Genomic DNA, 19,108 nt, shown 5'->3' with positions numbered 1-19,108 from the left:
ATCCATGATACCATATGGGAGATCAGCAAGGCAAATATCATTTGAAACTTCCCCAAACACATATCCAGCCTCTAGCAATTTGTAGCTGAAGAACTTCAGATGCAGGAGGTTTCTTTCTATTTCAGCAGACCCCAGCAGTTTTTTCCTCCATTAATCATCAAAATCTCTTTGTGATCCCACCAAAACCTGCAGCTGGCCCAGAGAGTGGCAGGTATCCTTGAAGTGAGGAGTCCCTCTTTGCTTACTTTGAACAAGGTATCTGCTGGTTTCACCTCAGCCAGTCAGAAGTTGATGGCTCTGCTTCTTTCACAAGAATAGGGCTCTGACAACTGTCTCCTCCTCCCTTTCTCCATACCAAGAACAACAAAGCTACTCCAAAAATCTTAACAGAAATGAAGATGGCAGAAAACTACCTGAGGAGCTGGTCAGAGCAAGGCCAGTGAGGAAGGGAGGCTGCACATCCCATTATCTTCCTTCATTTTGCACAGCTGCAGGCAAAAAGGGGGTCTCCAAAAGCTACCTGTGACAGGTTTTACTCGCATTCCCATCACATTTAAGCTACTCTCGTTCTCTTCCTCTTCCAACACCACTGATTTAATCCATGACCTCGCTGCTGACCACAGCTGGTGGCATAAACTCTGAGTCAGAGAAGGTTTTTCCCTGGTAAGGCTCCTGCACAGGACAGCTGATAGAAAGTCCTCCAGGTGGCACCAACAGATTGAAGGTGTCCCGTAAGACAGAGCTCTGGCAGGCTGAGAAAAACGATCTCCTTCCTAGTGTTTCTTTTCATCTAACTTAAAGAGTTAGACTTTCTGAGATTGGGCTTTATGGGGTTATTCAAACCCGGGGTGGTGGGTGGGGGGGAAGGACAGCATCCAGACCACCATTACCCTTTTGCATACAACTCTATGTCCTTCTTAAAGAGAATATGCATTTTGTAGACTGGAATATTTAACGGCGTATTTCAGAAAGATGTAGGTGTCTCTTGCCAGAAAGTTAAGAAACAACTTGGCTCTAACTGGGAAACCGTCCTTCACAAAATGCAGTTCTCTGAGCACTAATAATGTCTATGCACGTGTTGCTAATCTTAACACAGAAATTTTAATTTTGGAAAAGTCAAGCAGTCATCAACTAAATACTAATTGACAGGTGATTAAAGATTAAAATCTACATGGCTGGAGGCTGTTATTATTCACATCACTGGTCACACATATCGGTAAAAGTCAACAAACATCTCCAAAAACATAGCTGTGAGTAAACTCATCAAGCCAACGCCAATAAATTCAGCACGTACCCATTAAAGGAAGATTTTTCTATTTTTGTGCATAATTTTCATACTAGATCAAAATCTCACCTTTATAAAAAAACATAATTAACAAAGAAATGTTTAAAAGGATTTAAAAGAGATGAGCTTGGCTGTTTAAGAACTGCTTTCAAAACATAAATGGAGTTGTTTCAGTGTTTGAATAATTAATAATTGCAGTTTTAATAATAATAATTGCAATTACGGAAACAAAATGGATTTCCATATTGCCTTAATGACAGTGTCACTGTATTAATTTGTAAGAATTGCAGTTTTGAAAAAGATGAGCTGAGGGGTCTGGTAAGACAAGAGCAAGCATGGTAGAGCACGGCAAAATTAGGCCACAGGACCAGGTGACAGCACCAATCCTATAATCAAAATGAACACGAGCATCTCACGGGTCCTGCTCTGTCTCCATATACATCACTGGAAAACAGTCTACAAACCTGTAATCAATTAAAATTTGTCTGTTTAAACCACGGATGACTTCCCTCTGTGCTTTCAGATACTCACGCGACAGTGTTATCCTAAGATTTTAGCCCAAGCAGTGATTTGTTTAAGCTCTTCATTGCAGCAGTGACTTGCATTCATTCTTGGAGAAGAGTAACATATACGTACAATTATATGCTGCATTTTAAGTGCAGGTATATGCTGCCATATCGAGTCTGCATGGGCACATTCCAGCATCTGGGAGCCCAGTCTGAAGGACACCTGACTGTACCAATAGGTTGGCTACATTGGTTATGAACAGACTATAAAGGTTTTTAAACGCAAGCAACCTCATGGAGAGAATATTTAGCAATGCCAATTCTGTAAACAATGTACATTTTAACATAACTTTTAATTTACCTTCTGTTGTAAACGTTGCTGGTATCCACGCTGAATGCAGTGTCGTCACAAGCAACCAAAAAAGAAAAAAAGAAGTTGAGAGATCATCGCATGAATTAAGCAATGTGGATGGAAAATTTGCCTGTGCAGGATCCCCTGGGGACACTGACAAAGGGATGGCTGCTGACTGAAAGGGGGTTAGGTCCAACTACTGTTGGCCATAAAAATCCTGCTCCATGGACAGCCTGAGAGGTGAGAATAAGCCTTCACTGACTAATATCACATATGACAAGACCTGCAACACTGGCCCTTAAACACACAGTTTTATGTATTTAAAGTTATTTCTGAATGTAGAGGAAGATCCTAAAAGGGAGATGTGCCATTTATTCAGAGAGTAGGGAATTTTCCGACGTCCCACCACGCTGCTCCTCACGCACGCAAGGCTTTAAATCTAAATTAATTAAATGGTAATGAAAGGATTAAACAGTAATTCAGCATTTTTCCACTCAATATCAACATTTGGGCTTAGTTTTCAATATCACTAAGTGCACCTCAAATATTTATGGAGGGAGTAAATAATAAGAGCTTTAAAACCCTGAGCCTGGAAACAGCCCTGAATGGTTCTTTCTTTCTATAGCTTACAAGGCGGGTGGTGGTGGGGGCACAGAAAGGGAAAGTGGGTTTTTGCTTTTGATTCATTAGTCGAAGTCAAGTTAATGCCAGAGATTTACATCTGAAAGGGGAAGGGCTGGAAAGACAGTAGCCGTAGCAAACACTTTTGGTCTTTTCCCATTCCCCCCTCCTGCACAAGAAATGCAACAGCAGCTGCTTAAAAAGACAAGCTTTGTTTCTCCCAGCACCGTGCTGGCACTCTGCTCAGCCAGGGAAGCCTCACCTGAAAAAGGAGAAAGGGTTTTCTAAACACAGGAAGACCATTTCACCCTGTGCAAAGCATCCTCCCTCCCATCAGACCCACCGTATGTCTATGGGTCCCCAAAGGGATGAGAGTGGCTGGGCAGATCACTGCCTCTGCAACCAAATCAAATTACTCTTATAACAGGAGTTAGACTATGGGAAATTAGAATAATACCAAATTACAGTAATTCCTATTATATTCTAATAATTACAATAATAATAGGAACAGGGACACGTGCCGTACTTGTTTTATCTAGGGCACTCTGTTATTAAACACCAATGTGTTAGTCATAACAATAACAATACGCAATACATCAAATACAAAGCACATTGTTCAAAGAGCACCTCACGCTCTTTAAAATAAACATGTGTTTCATCCAGAAAATACATATTAGTCTGTAAATGCATTACACCAATACAAAGATTCAGAAAATTATACCATTGGCTTTATAGTATATTCATTTGATTTTCCTTTACTAGCTTCTTTACAAAATATGGTGAGGACAACAATTTTAATTCATTAGGCAGTTTCAATAAAATTTTTTGAATTAACGAATATAACGATTGATTTGCTCAGATCATAGGTTTGCTTATGGTTTTAAAAGAGCCAAACTGCTGCTAAATTCTCTTTTACCCTTAAACCTCAATGTTAGCCCCATGTGAAATAAAGCCATGAAGGTGATCAGAAATGAGACTCTTTACCTGCATCCACCTGAATTTGAAGACTTAACATTACCACCCAAGACAAGATCATGGTGGCAGCCATCACCTTGGAGCTCCTGCTGTTGGAGGGCACCAGAATTTATAGGCAGAGGCTCCAAAGGGTGTAGCTCAGTAGCCCAGTCTGTCCCTTCAGTAAGTCAATACCAATCACATTCCCTCACTGCTCTTATTTCCCTAATTTCCATGACTTTGTTTGGTTTGTTACCCAACATTTATAGCTTCCTGGTTCTACTAAAACCTGGCATCTTCCTCGGGGAAGGTAGAGATGAAAAGCAGTTGCAATCACCACTCTTTTTCCATCCCATCCCTCTTTCAGCTGTGAAGTTCTGCTGCTGTCACAAATGTAACATGTCCCTTTCTCAGGTTTGAGATGTACCTGAGCCACAGTTGCTTTTTATGTGTGCTTTATCTTCACCAGAGTAGCAGGACTGACAGTTTGTTTAAGTCCTACAAGTCACTTACTGCAAAACTGAAACCACCAAAGTCATCTTCTGAATTTTGTCACAAACTCAAGTCAAAATTAAGTGGTCATACGCTGATCATTGTTAAACTGCACAAACCTTCACAGAGAACGAGGTGTTTAAGTCCGCAGATAGGGGCAAGTATAGAAAATAAGGGGAAATTCCTCCAAAAATTCTCTGTTTTGAATCTCTGAGGAACTTTACAGATTCCTTGATGTGGTCCTCCCACTGGGATTTGGAATGTATTTAAGATAACGGACAAATAATGGGATCCAATGTAATTCTACAATGGATTTTTAAGACAAGAAACTGTATTTCAATTTATGGTCTGGTTTCAGTGGATCCAAGTGCCCGTCTGTGTGAGCCGATGCAGGCAGGATGCAGGAACAACCACAAAACCATGGATTAAGAGCAAAAACCAAATTTAATCTCAATACCTCATGGATCAGGGAACCTCTGAAGCAGCACCTGGGCAGAGGCAGGTAAGAAGGGGATGCAGGCACGGTGGAGCAAGAGTCCTTATTAGCAAGAAAGTCCTTGTTAGCAAGGGAGTGCGAGAGTGAGAGAGCTGCCCCTTGCTGTTTGGGCCTGTATTCCAAGGATTCCGGCAGGCAGAGTTTTCTGCTGTGCTTTGATCTCTTCAACAGCAGGGCATGAATCTCAGGCGTGTTCGATAAGGTGCCCCTGAGTCCACCCCAGTCCTGTGTTATCTAAGTGCAGATGTCCTACTTGTTGAGCACACAGAACTAAGCAACAATTAGTGTGATATATGTGTTTTCTAGCACCCCACATGCGAATCACTTGAGCGTATTTACAGTCCTCCTCGCACATCTTCTGTTACTTTCCCACACCATCAAAGAACCTGCATTTGCTCAGCGCTGCCGAATTTGGCAACGTTTGAACAGTGTATAAAACCCTGGAGCAAAGGATTTAGACTGGAAGGGGCCTCTGGAGGCCATTTGGTCCAACCCCAAAGTCAAAGCAGTTTTATCTTCAAGTTCAACCAAGTGGCTCAGGGTTTTAGTTATTCTGTCAGAATTCTGTGGGTTTTATTTTTCCTAGACAAAATATGCAAAAGCTTTTAGTAGGTAAAGATTTGACATGCTGGTTGTTCCTGCTGCTGGTTTTAGATGGGTTTGGATTTATTACTGATTGGTAAACATATTACTTCTCAGGAACTCAGAAATGTGTTTCTTGTGCCTCATGAAACATGTAATGCAACTGTCCTGGCCCAGAACAGCCAGGACCCCAAACTCAATCTGATACAGCAGAGGGGAGTCAGAAGATCAAAAGAAGAAAGGAAGCACAAGCTCCATAGCAGGAAGAGGGGAAAAAGAAAGAATTACTTTGTTAGACACGCAAACAGTCCATTGACTACGTAAACATAGGTAGTTTTCTCTTATCATGGTTTTGCAAGCCAAATGGCAGAAACGGTCATTCAGAGGAATTGAATGAAGTAAGGGAGGTGGCTTGGCAAACAGGTTGGGGCTGCAGAGCCAGAGATATGAAAGAAAAGCTAAACAGATTAAAACCATAGAAAACTCAACAACAGGTGTTAATGTTTGAATGGAAAAGGAGAGCACATGAGACAACTTCAAACCCAATACAGTTTGCTTGGAAGAGTGAAGATTAATTAATTAAGCCAGCAACTGGAGATGGGCATGCAGCTTGGCCATGGGAATTCCGTCTTCTCTCCTCATACAGAGGTCTCCCGCCACACCTCTGCTGCTCTTGCTTCCAGTAACAGTCATTTCTCAGCAGCCGTTAAGGAACTGTACAGGTTATGTGGTGCATCTGACAGTTTGTGAACAGTAAAATGCGGTGTCAAATTGACTTTCCTTGCAGAAGACTTGCTTGCACTCCTCGGTCCCCGTCTTCTCCCGCCGCTTTGTTCAGCCATACCAACCCTTGAGCTCACCCTGATTCCCCCAGCACCACCCCTGCATGCTTGTTCTTCAGTTCTCCCCTTGTTTTTCATGTTACACAGCTCTGCCTGCATTCACTATGGATGTCTGAGAGCCCACCCAGAGCAGAACTGATTAAGGATATTACTTGCTTGCAACGTGCCAGCAACAGAGCTGTGGACAACTTCATAGACACTGCAGTCCCCACCACATGGTTACGCGGGGGTCTTCTCTGTTCATTCCTCTTATGTACATTCTTTCTCTTGGCTTGCTGTTACTTTCCCAGCCCATTCCTCTCTGCTCCATTCCTGGCTCCTTCTTTCCCAAGAGGAATAACCCTGAGATCCACAGGAGTAGCCCGTAAGAGGGCACCGAGCAGGAGAGCAGCGAGTGTTTGGCCAAGACCTGTGCCTGGTGTGAGCATCCAGGTAAGGAGGTGAGGACAGCTCTTTGTAAAAGCCAAGAGCTGCAGAAGGAAATAATTTCATTGATCTTATGATAGTCAGGATCTACGACATGCTCCTGAACAGTAACCATAGCCCTGGCTGGAGTGAACACTAGTGAAAAATGGGGAGAAAAAAGGCTCATCACAAATTCAGGTCGAATTCAGCAAACAATTTCATTTGAGCAAAATGCTAAAGTGTAAAATATTTCTGTTCTGTGCCTGTCATAACAAAATATCTCAAATAAAGTTGCTGGAAATTGACCCAATCTATTTCTTAAAGCTTGAAGAACCCGAGAGCAAAACAACCCCGTTCCTTTGAGGCAGTGTAAGATTGCAACTGAAAAATGCGTTGTTCACCAGCTCTGCTATTACTGAACCGCTTGCCCATGCCTGCGGGAGATGTTGAACTGTTGAGGAAGAGAGGGGACTTGGGATTATCTGGGAAAGTTACCAGGCAGGTGATCATGAAAGACATAAAACTTGTGCCTACTCTCCATTTCGTGTTCCTGTTGGTTGCCCTTCTGCTTCCAGCTGCTCTCCCCTTCTCCACTGACTCCAACCCACCCTGGCTAATGAACACTAATTTGTTCTTCATATCCAAGTGAGGTACACAAGCTTGTTCCCACATCTGAAAGCAATGACATCCGTTTGCCAAAGGTCTGTATGAGATAACAGAAATCAATCACTTTTACCTTTCAACGAGGGGACATCTTGCAGAGCAGGAACTGTTTAATCCCTATTTACTTTCTGGTTATGAACACCCCAATATATTATACAATGTGTCAGGGAACAACATACCCCTAATATGAATATACACTTTCCCCTGCTTAAATCAATACACTCTGACCTGCAGCTGGTAAGGACAGATAGAGGCTCAATGGCAAAGGAAACAAAAATGAAAAATATGATCTCAGAGAATTTCCTTGTCACTATGAAGTCTGAATACCTAAGGTCTACATAAACAGTTACTGGAACAGAGGCAATAACAAGACCTACAACACGGACTAGGACTGAGGCTTGCATGCTTTTAAGCAGCCTTTAACGACTGCTAAAAAGCTGCTCTTTACCCTGAAACTCTTTGCGTCTGGCACCATGCAGGTAGAAGCACGGGGACCTCTCCTGCCCTGTCCAACTGACAGTCAGGGGTTTAGATTGGTTTTCTGGGCTGAGATAGGTGGATTTGACCCCTTCTCACCTAGGGCACTTCCTTGCTGAACAGACTAACTCTTCAGAAATTTTAAGATGGGAACCACCCATGGTCAGAAAGAAATAGCAAGTAGCCTCATCCGGTCATAGCACACACAGCACTCGCTGAGATCATCCACCCTTTCACACCTTTTAGGCAGTCTCAATAATCAAGTTTAAGTGCCTCCAAGGTTAGTGGCAACTGATGCCAGCAAGAGATGGGGAAGGGCAGTTCAGCTTCCATCCATCCAAGATCTCCCTTGAGTCTTGCCTTAAGCTTCTGCCACAAACTTGATCTCATACCTGACAAAACAGCAGAAGTGGAAAAAGGCGAGCACTGCCTTGCAGAAGGAGGATGGATCTGAAACATCCTACTGTTTGCTGAACACAGAAAGGAAAATAATTGGTAGGATGAGCCATTAAACCACAATCCCATAAAATTTCACTAAAAAGTAAAAATGTTACCATAAACGTAAAGATAACCAGAAGCATTTGACAGATATCACGGCTCGAAAAATTACATTTTCTTGCAACCAGGAACTCCAAAACCAAAGTTAGTGCTAAAGTTCACAACCTGTCATGAATTCTTTCACTGCCAAAAATAACAAAACATTTTGTTTTGTCATTAAATAAAGTTTAACACTGATTTTACACAAATATTGACAATGTTCTAACATCGTTTCTGCGATGGGGGAAAAACCAACAATGCTATGTATTATTAATGCGTACTTTTTTTTGGCCTATACAGTTTGGCCAACTTCCTAAACAATCCATCCCACCTAGTTTTGAATTTAGGGCAACAGTTTCCTGAATTCGGCTGGGCTGGTCACTGCTTGTTCTAAACTTAGCAGTTATGCCTTTTTTTTCCCCAATAGGACTTGTAATTACATCAAATACTTCTGCCATCATGACAAAAAAATAAGTCCACAACTAGACAAAAAGTCAAAGCCAAGGGTATTTCTGTTAAAAAGGAGAGAGACTGTGCCCATAAAGACATTTAAAGGAAAAAAGGAAACCACAAAAAATGCTTCATCAGGGGAACAACTATTTGACCAGCACAAAGACTTGACTGAATTCTGCAGTTTTGTCCTTCTTCATTATTTTAATGTTTTCCAAAATACTGCACAGCATTTGCCAAGTGTCCTCCAGCCTCTTGAGTACTCAGAGCAACATTTTTAGGCAAAACTGCTTTCCAACACCAAATGCCAGAAATTTAGACATTTAAGGCTGGGACACCCTGGGAGTTTTCTACTCGGAGAAGCCCAAGCACTTACCAAAGCCATGAATGACCAACAGCACCCAAATATAGGTCCCTGCTCTGAAGGACCAGCCCCTGGCCATGGCTCCAGTCTGGCACCAGTGCACTTGGTGGAGAGAGCCCCAGTTCTCCTTACCCCTGCACTGCCCTTCTAAAGGAGGTTTGGGATCAGATTAAGGCATTTTTCCCTGCCTTAGGTTTCTGTGGTACTTCCTATTGCCTTGCTCTTCAACGTGATTGCACAGTGTCTGGCAATAATTTTCTGTGGCCTTTGCTTTAAATAAATTTATTATATTTCTTTGCTGAAGCAGACTTTCCTGGAAGCACAATTTCCCTGCTGTGGCTGCGGGCTGGCAAGGATCTGATTCAGAAACAGAAAAACCCCTAAAGCAGATCCCAACCCAATTCCCTGCAGGGCAGCAGCTACGAGAATTGCAAACACCATTTTATAAAAACATACAGGCAGCATATCACAATAACGAGGTGCCAGGCAAAGCTCAGAGGCAAAATCCTCTCTGAAAACCATGTTTCTTACCAACACTCAGCCCTGCCTGACCCTTAGAATAGGACTTTGAGTCCCAGGGCACCTCCAAGGTGTTGTCACCCCATACCATGCTGATCTACTTCACTTTCAATGATACCTGCAACAAAAGGGCACCTTCGCCAAGTTCCCATTCAAGCTCTGCCACAGAATGGCTCTAACAACATAAAAAGGAAAAAAAAAATAATTCATAATATGATGCATTTTTGCAAATACAAGGCTGTCTGACTCCTGCAAAACCCACCCCAGACTGTATGTCTTGTTGCCTTTCTGCCCAATGGCCACGACCACAGAGGAACCCATAGATGCTTGACTTGGACATCAATTCATCTCAGAAAGAATGCATTAACCTTTCTGAGTTTTCATTGCCTGGGAGAAATGCAGGCAAAGAAAACAAATTTAAGAAAATGAATTGCCATGAAGCAAATTCTAACGTAGGCATCCCGATATGCAGAAGGTAACCTCTTCCAAAAGACTTAATTCTTGTTCAAAAAGTTAATTGTTCTGTGAGCTGTAAATGTTTGTTAGGTTGCTGGAATTGTTCTCCTGTAATGAGTGCAAGTTTCAGGTTTTAGTAGTAGCAACATAGTTAACAAAATGTAACATGTGGATGTAATTTTGACCAAAGGGGTTTGCACAGGCAATTATTGCATTTGAACATAATAATTAATGGTTGATTCTAAATAAGAGGACTTACAATTGCATAAAATAATTGATTAATAGATTGTTATAGTTATTTGATGGTTATATGGAAGTTACATAAAGGTTTCCCTACAGTAACGTCTGGATATCATGACATCTAGATGAAGATAAATAAAATAAATATCCCTTTCCATTTTAGCAATGCACCTCCTACCACTTGATTTCTCTTTAAGCAAGTCTAGCACTTCTGTGACTAGATGAGGCAGCACATGTTGCCTTCTTCAATCTTCAGTTTATCTGATGGCCAACAACTGCATGGAATAGCTGCAGCTGCAGGGGAAAGCCCTTTGTGTATAAAGATTTTCTGGTGCGGGAGATTGTGTGTGATGCCCTAAATCTTGAGGGAAACAGCTGAAGAAAAAGTGAGTCAGAGCCACAAGAGACCAGTTCAATCAGCACAGACAGCCTGCAGAAATACCTAAGAGCAGACAGACTACCAAGAAAGAAAACTATCCCGCCAGAAAAAAGGTGTTATTTGAGGTATTATGGGTAGTATATTTATATAAAGCTATATATCTCAGTATACAGTATGTATTTTAATATGGAAGCTACATAGAACCAAGCAGTAAAGATTCTTTGATAATATTTTACTGCTGAGATAACATGAACAATGAGAAATGAGGCACAAAGTCCTCCCTGTTCTTAAGAAATTACACAGTATGCAATATCTCGACTTGAAAATGGGTTAATAATTTCCTGAAAAAAATAGTAGTAAATTGCATTATGCATTAATCAACTTATTGCTATGTATCCGCATTGCATCAAGACGGTACCACTTAATGTGAACAAAAAAAGAGATAAGCCTGGTTGGATGGTGCTAACGATCAGCAGACACGGTGCCAGAGATACACGGGGGACCACGAGCGCTGGGAGCCAGCACAGCAGCTCCTGCAGAGGGGAACCAGGTGCCGAAACAGGGCTGCAATTTCAAACCCTCACAGATTGAAGCCAGAGTTAAAGTGTAAATATTATCCTATATAACATCACTCCGCTGCCCGCCACTAATGAATGAATTGTCAGTCTCCGCTGGGTTGCTAGAAGGTGCAGCTGGACCACTGCATGTGGCTTTACTTTGCCCATATGGCTGCAAGTGATGCCCTTTGGCCAGGCTGGGCACTTCAAAAAGGATTTGAATCAACCAAAAAGAGCCCAGTAATAAGGACAGGTATAGAAAAATATGACCTGAGATAAAAAGAGATTAAAATAATTGCTGACGACAATTGTCCTCTGTCTTCAGAGGAAAAAAGCCCAGAGGGGGGATATGATAGTCTTCAAGTATACAATAAGTTGCTGAAAAGAGGAAGCAGGCAACATGTAATGTCCATGCTTATAGCGGACAGGATAAATAGTAAAGCTTTTCAGTAGCAACCCGAAAGATTATTCGGTATCAGGAAAAAAAACCTAATTGTACAGCTAATGGGAGTCAGCAAATTTATGGAACCCTCAGACAGGGCTGATTCAGGTGTGTATGACCGGGCTGTGCTCAGGAAATGCATCACCTCTCAAACCACGTGTGCCATGGAGATACCACGAGTGGTTGCAGGAGTCTCCCTAGTGATTTGTCAGGCAACAGTCCTGAAGTTGTTCTGCTCACTGAGGACTGAGCTGGCGATACGAGGCTCCAAAGGAGAGTGAATGCAAAGGTTATTTAAAGCTGCTCCCTCTTCCTTATCTTGAGTTGTGCCAGGAGGGGAGCTGCAGGATAGAGCATTTCTAGTAACAAACCAAATGACACTGTGAACATCTGTGGGTTGGGATTTGCTCTTACTGTTTTTCTTTTTCTCCTGGACAGAAAGAGTGTTGAGCAGAGCACTTTGGTAGACTAGCTCTTAATTAAAAAGTAAGTAAATAAATAAAATATTGCTCTGTTTTTCAGACAATAAAGCAAGTTGAGCAGAGGAAGCTCCTCCGTGTGGTGGCAAGGTTTGCCATGTCCCTCAGCGCTTGCAGGAAGTTATTGCAGAGGCTGGAACCGACCCCAGTAGATCTCATGCTTCTGCACAGCACTCCTGCCTTCTCTTGGGAAGCACTTTTTTGTTAAACAAACTAAAAAAACCCACTTATCTGAGGATAAATAAGTGCAAAACTAATAGATCGTAAGAATGAAATAAGATGCATGTCATAGCTTCAGTATATTATTATCCTTTACATAAATCTGTTTATGTGATTGTAACTTTTACATGGTTGTAAACCTTTTTCTGTCACATCAATAAAATATTCATCTCCTACTAACCCTGCTGGTGCAACGCAGCATTCTTTTGCTAACTCCTCTTCAAAAGGAAGGTTTCCCTCAAGATCCCAGCCCCCAGGTTCAAAGGAGACGTACCCTTCTCAGCCACCGGCGAGGGCTAACCCTGCTGCTGGACTTCCACAAGCCCCATCTCATATGTGGGAGGAGCGACGCTGCCATTGCACTGCCACAACCACATTCAGCTATTCAAGTCACATTCTCAGCCTCCCTTGGCCTCTGTGGTACCTTCTTTCCAAGCAAGACATCGTCTCTGGCCATGCTTTCCAACTCAGATGTGAGGAAATGTACTCTTGTTCTCCAGTTAATTAGAGGCGTGTTTTATTACAGATTTGTTTTGCACCAGTGAGTGACAACTAGAGCTTCTTTAGCGTTATATTTGCCCGTTGCTGCTTGTGGGTTTTTTGGTGGTTTTTTTCCTATAAGAGCAAAGCAGTACAAGATTTTAAACAAGACAGAGCATCCTGAAGTTTTCTAAGTTTCCAACCCAGACTGTCATCTCTCCTTCCTTGCCAGACACATGAACTTGCCCAAGATGCAGACAAAATCTACTCTTCCCTTGCCAGACCTTCCCAGTCCCTCAGAAAGCAGGAATCAACTCTGTTACGAGAACAACTTGCAGCTCTTCTCTCTGAACAGGCACTCAGTTCAGGCTTCCATGGACACCTGCTTTTCCCCCCTGCATCACCCTCCTCCTGTGAGAGGTCACCACCCCACTCAGCATGGCCATGCCAACAGAAAGAGCTTGATAGTCACAGTGCAATGTCCAGACACAGCCCCTGCGGCTTCCACAGGGGACGGTGTTGAGTTTTTAGCTTCAGTTCGCCCCCTCGTGGACTTACCTGACCAGAGGTTCTTAATAATAGCTATTTATCCTGGAGGTCACTCCTTTACTGTGGGGGTGGTGAGACGTTGGCCCAGGTTGCCCAGAGAAGCTGTGGCTGCCCCATCCCTGGAAGGGTTCAAGGCCAGGTTGGATGGGGCTTTGAGCAACCTGGTCTGGTGGGAGGTGTCCCTGACCAGGGCAGGGGAGTTGGAACTGAATGACCTCTAAGGTCCCTTCCAACCCAAACCATTCTATGATTCTGTGGGCTGCTGCTCCTCTCTCAGCTTTTGCGGGCTTTGGGAAAGGGGGGCAGCCAGGCAGACACAGCAAGACCCCACAGCTCCCACAGGGACACAGCCTAAATCACAGCTTTCTCAATCAATAATGCCTCACTCTTCTATTTTTCCTCTGCAGAGTGATGACTGTGCACCATTAGTTCCATTCCAGAGGGGAAAGGAAGGCTGTGCCTCTACTGGAAGCGGCCATAGCCTGTGAAGAGGGGACAGAAGGAGTGCAGCAACCCTATGGGTGCCATCTGCCCCAAAAACTCAGCGGGGGCAAGCAGGATGATGCACAACTTCACTTCTCGTGCAAGTGCTGCAAGAGAGTCATCAGCTGGAAAAGGACAGAGTTTGTAAGGTTACCCTGGGGTTCAAAAGAAGATGGGATGAATGAAGTAATGGTCCTTAAACTCTGCTTGCTGTGGGGCTTCGAATGAAAGCAAGGGAGCACAAAAGAAAAATGCACAGTGCAGGATCAGATTCAGGGCTAGGAGAAGCCTATTTGTTCTAATAGCAGCTAAAGGTACAAAAAGTAGTTAATATGAATTAAAATTATGAAAGGAATAGAATGGAGAAAGAGAATGAAAACTGGTCTGGTTTTATCAGTAAGATGGACCAACTGCTTTAATTATTCAAGGAAGGTAATTTTATGCATTTGTACATGAGTCTTTGAACAGAAAATCCTTTCTGTACTAAAAGTAAAATAAAAATTACCTGACACGGTATTCCATAACCACTTTTCATCTCAATGTGCTTTGAAAAAAAATTCTATTTATGAGAGACATTCATAGGAAGTTGCTGCATGGAAGAGCAAGACCCTTTGGGCCCTGTCAAGCAACGACAGGTACAGAGAAACCAAGCGGTTGCCATTGTGTCCTGCTCTAATCCCATAGACTGAGGCAGACACAGTCCCTGCTTGATGCATCTACAGCTTTGTACCCACACCCATGGTAAGGTGGTAATTCCCAAAAGCAGCAATTTCTAGCAGGTTGAGAGAGATCAGTTAATTGCTGCTGCGACACAGTCCGTTGCCCTCAGATATTCACATGGCAAACTTTCTGGAAATCACTGTGCTCTCTGATTAAAAACTGAACAGAAAAGGAATGAATAGAACAAGTATTTAATTTTCCTCTCCAGTATGTTATGCAGTATTTCCAAGTTACTAAAGTTAATTCTTTACCAAATTCAGTAAATTCAACTCCCATACTTTAGCTCTGACTCATTTTCTCTCTAATCAATTCCTAATTATTATCCACTTCCTCAGGGAGTTTATGGGCATGGATACAGCAGTACCATGACTACTAAACAGAACCATAAAAACTGGAGGAAAACTTTGCAGAAAATGCACATAGATGAAATTGATGAGCAGCTCTGGTAGTTTCCTTCCTCACTTGCTCTGTCCAATTAGTCAAATTACATATGCGCTGGTTTTAGCAGTAATTTTGTGCAATAAGTAACACTTAACAGATCGAGTTCTTGCATACTCCCAGAGTAACGGTGCAAAGAGGCTAAACTGGATCAATTCCAGTGGTCCAGCCCTGACTTCCCAGCATCTTGCATAAGAGAATGGAGTTAAGGGGTTGAGGGGAACAAAATAGATGGTGTGTCAGACACCTGTACAGCACAGCCGGACACACAGATGTACAGACATACAGTTTACACACACTAAGAGTGTAAAATCAGCAAAGCTTTCTGCTACGCATTTCCATACAGTCAAGAATGAAAATGTCCTTCACACTATGAGTAATTCTACTAAGCCCTTTGCCTCCAGACAACTTTATCCAATGCTGGTTGAATTTTGGGGTCCGGATGGGAGATCTGCATCCTAACGTCGAGGGTACAGCAAGATGAGGCAGACCTCTTGCCACCACTTCTCTGTCTGGCTTCTCCCTGTCTCATCAGGACGCTTCTGCCTCTCGGTGTGATGAGAGCCTCACAACAGCTTGCTGGTGTTTAACTTCAAAGTCAGACTTAACGTCAGCCCGGGGTGGAATTTCAGGTTCCTTCCTCTGACAGTCAGCAGCAGTGGTAACAGGGAGGCAGTCAGAGCAAGGAGAGGAGGAGAAATGCAGTAAAGGATGCCACGTAGCATCCTTATTTTCTGGGAGGAAGAGGAAGCAGTGGGAAATAATATAGGAATTTAGGAACAGCAGGAATAATCTCTAATATACTTCAATCAAGGAGACCCCTGGAACCTCCTATGAACTTTATTCTCACCCTAAGGATGAAAAGGGCTCCTGCAGTGACCTCAGTGGCCCCTTAATACTCAGTGGCACTCATCGTTCACTGGTCTGGGCTGGTGACTTCTAACTTCTTCATCACCACTGTTTCTCCTGAGTAGAATCATAGAATCGTCTAGGTTGGAAGAGACCCTTGGGATCATCAAGTCCAACCATCTACCCTACTCTACACAGTTCTCCCCTATGTCATATCCCCCAACACCACATCTAAACGGCTCTTAAACACATCCAGGGATGGTGACTCAACCACCTCCCTGGGCAGCCTCTTCCAATGCCCGACCACTCTTTCTGTGAAAAATTCTTTCCTAATGTTCAGTCTAAACCTACCCTGCTGGAGCTTGAAGCCATTCCCTCTTGTTCTGTCATTAATTACCTGTGAGAAGAGACCAGCACCAACCTCTCTACAGTGTCCTTTCAAGTAGTTGTAGAGAGTGATGAGGTCTCCCCTCAGCCTCCTCTTCCTCATACTAAACAGTCCCAGCTCCTTCAACCACTCTTCATACTTGCAACTGCAAATATGTATTCGCAACTGCAGTTTTAATCACCTCTACAGTATTTTCCTGATACACAATAAGAACATGTATATTATCTAATGCCCTACTACATGTCTCTCTCACTCTAATTTGGAAAGATAGAGTTTTTAAAACATCCTCAGCTTCCTTAACATCAATACAAAATAGTTATGGGGAGCTAGAGGGGGAAAAAAAAAAGAAAAAGGAAAAAAGAAAAAAGAAAAAAGAAAAAAAGCCCTCTGGTATTGAAACCACAGGATCTTCCTGCTTGGCATACAAGCCACAGAAACCAGACAATTTTTAGTCATGATCTTTTACAGTTCTTTTACAGTTTGAGACATTTCCCTCATGGAATAAGTGAACAAGCTTTTCAAAACTACCTCTGAGAGTAGCCACATGTAGCCATCTACTCCGCATCACATACACAGCAACTCCAGTTTCCATTTCAGACATTCCAAAATATTGAAAATCAAGCCAGAATGTCCCATTTCCCTGAGTTAGCATCCAACACTTGCTAAAATTTCCAGGAAAGTGATATTTATACAAACTGTGTCAAAGCTATTCTGTACAAAGTGTTTCCAATTGCATTTTGGAAAGAACTGTGCATTGAAGCAACAAAGAATACAACCCATTCCAAATCTGTAACCCAATAATACATCAAAAATACATACTAATTAATTGCATTAAAGCCAAACTTTGCTTTTGTGTCTCTGCTTATCAGTAACCTTATTTTAAATACTTATAGAACATCTGGAGACAATTTTGAGTGTAAGAAACCCTCTGGGTGGCTGCAAACATGGTTGGATACTAGAAGAGTAGATGCCAAACATTTTTCAGGATGCGCATGTGGTTATGGATATCTAATGCAAAAAAATTAATTATAAATAAAAAAAGAGAGATAAATCAGAAAACCACTTTCAAATATAAGATGGGAAATGACTGGCTGCAATAAAAGACCATCTCTTGCGTCCCACTAGATGGAGCTACGGGCCTTGACTACACAGCCCAGAAACCTGGTCAAATATTTCACTAATCCCATTGGCGCAGGAAAACCATTTACCGAGATCAGGTTCATTTGCCTCTTTCCTGACGGACACGCAAAAAACCCAGCCATTGTCCCGAGGCATTTGTGCCTCACAGCAGTATCTGGGTAAAGCACAGGCACAGAGATGTGCTGTGTTAGCTGCCGCTGCCGGCACATCATCGCTAAGCCCAAAGTAGTTAGCTGGAAAGCAAGCAAAAAAAATGGGTTTGCATATTAAGAGACCACAACAACAAACAATAGGAACAAAGAGAATCAACCAGCTCGGTAAATTATGCAACCACTTGTTTTGAAATAAAAAGGCAGATGAAAAATAACTTTTGTTTCAAACACCATTTCCTCACTTTGGGGCTTTAATTGTTGCTACTTGGGTTAAGTGCAGTAGCAAAGAGGGTAGGAGATTTTTTTTAATTCATGTTTTGCTGAGAGCTGTATGTCACCATGTGCACTACACAGGGCATGGATGGTCTGCAAAATATAATATCACTTCAACAGGAAGGTGAAATGTTAATCAACGCCAGTAAGATGATCCTACAAAGCAACTCTGCAAGATCATTCCACTTCACGTCTTTCATGCTAGAAAGTACTGCAGACCTTCAGTGCTTGGCAGCGTAATAGACCTTCAGTGCTTGGCAGCATAATATCTTGGCAGATTTTCAGACGTGTGTGATTTACCACAGCGACAGAACGAGTAAATCGGGACTGAGGTGTTCGGTCAAACGCCAATACAGTGTATGTACAATGACTGTAAATTTATAGTGACCCAGCTGAGTAAGGGCAGGCACTGGTGCTTGGGGATGCAGCAGCACCCCAAATTGGGACAAGCTGGTTGAAACAGAACTGAAATACAGCTGGTGGAGAAGGAGCACTGTCAGGGATCTGGGTCTAGAGGAGTTCTTGCTGTAACTGCATGGAATAGAGCCCTGTGTTTAAAAATCATAAACTGTCAGCTACACAGTTGAAGAGTTTTCCTAAGAAGCAATTTCCACAAAAAGAGAATGTTTAGGAATGACTGTCACCAAAACTTGCCTATAGCCCTTGGATTTATTCTCCGAGACAGATATTTCAACAGAGGAAAGGAAAAGCTGCTTAGCCTATTGTTTACCCAATGAGTAATTACACTGTAATTAAATTTAGTTGATTGTTCTCCTTCACAGTAAGGCAATCCCATCCACTACCCAAGCTCCGAGGGTATCCATAAATCTATGTATGAGGATTAGTCTCTATGTTGGAAGAATGCCCCATCTCCCAGTCAAACCCAGGTCCCATCATACACACACCAGCACTCAGATTGTGACTAAAACAGCCTGTTTGAAAGAGCTTAAGGCCAGATCTACAATGGTTACACACATCCAAATATCTGAACCTGAATGGTATAGGATCTGTGATCCACGATATGACAATTTCTATAGTGGGGAAACAGATTTCAGGCATTGGTGAAGTTGTAATTAAAACAATAAGGAAAACATTAACATCTGCAAGACAGGCGATCTGGGATACGCAATGACAGATTTGAGCCAGCCATGCCAAGGAAAGCAGATGCACAAGAGTGCAAATATAAGCACATACTGAAAAGTAAGTGTTTTGGTTCATGATGATAAAAGCAAGACCATCAGGACATCCTTTCAGGCAGATGTGCTGTTTAAAGGAAAACACTCCACGAGGGGAAGTAAAATGAATCACTCACAAGAAGT

Source organism: Numenius arquata, chromosome 15, assembly GCF_964106895.1.
Source record: "Numenius arquata chromosome 15, bNumArq3.hap1.1, whole genome shotgun sequence".
Lineage (NCBI taxonomy): Eukaryota > Metazoa > Chordata > Aves > Charadriiformes > Scolopacidae > Numenius > Numenius arquata.
This window is presented reverse-complemented; position numbering follows the sequence as displayed.